Source organism: Octodon degus, unplaced genomic scaffold (assembly GCF_000260255.1).
Source record: "Octodon degus isolate 3935 unplaced genomic scaffold, OctDeg1.0 scaffold00181, whole genome shotgun sequence".
Taxonomy (NCBI): Eukaryota; Metazoa; Chordata; class Mammalia; order Rodentia; family Octodontidae; genus Octodon; species Octodon degus.
Genome location: NW_004524757.1, coordinates 2,086,966 through 2,087,804, shown reverse-complemented (window position 1 = coordinate 2,087,804; position 839 = coordinate 2,086,966).

Sequence of the window (839 nt, the reverse complement as noted above, 5' to 3'; positions counted from 1 at the left end):
AACTCTTGTTGCATAGGTCCTGCTTTACTGTGGTCTTAACCATCCAGCACAAAAGTATAAAAACGAAATATAAGAAGTAAATCCATGCTGTAATGTTGAGTCGTAGGGGACTCAGGTCAACAATTGCTGACATTGCCAGTCAAGTGTAAGACCCAATAATATTATGGACTACTGGACTCTTTTAGAATATTCTGCTGAGTTTACACACCTATAATATTCAAATGACAGAACTAAGCAAAAAAAGGATACAGATGAATGACCATTTTGTATCTGTGTATTCAAAATGGTTAGGATAGATATATAGCTACATTCTCTTAATTCAGTGAACAGAGGGATTTGTTCTAATGGTGTTTGTAAATAGGATATCATGTCTGCATCTTGTACAGCAAATAACCACTAGGAAGAATGTATGCAATGTGTTAATTATTAAAACTGTCCCAATTTGATTTGAAAATAAAATAAAGAGATTTCCAGATGAAATTAAGTTAACCCTAGGAAAACCAAGAGAAATGACAGTCGGGGAGAAGGGGAAAGGTAAGTGCAAAGATAGCATGAAGGAAAACTGCAGGGCATGTTGGGTTGACTGAAAAGCGTAACTGCAACTGGGACCTAGTGAGTTAATGATGCAAAGGATAGCAGGTGGGAGAGGGGAGGGGACGGAAACGAGACAAGCCAAGGTGCTGGAGACCATGGTGGCAGACAGTAGCTTAATTCAGAGCACAGTGAGCAGCTATTTCTATTTTAAAAATAAAAGGGACTACATTAGCATGGTTCAAATATTCAAATAATATAAAAAGATTTATCATGATGAATCTTGCTCTCATCCTTGTATCTGCACA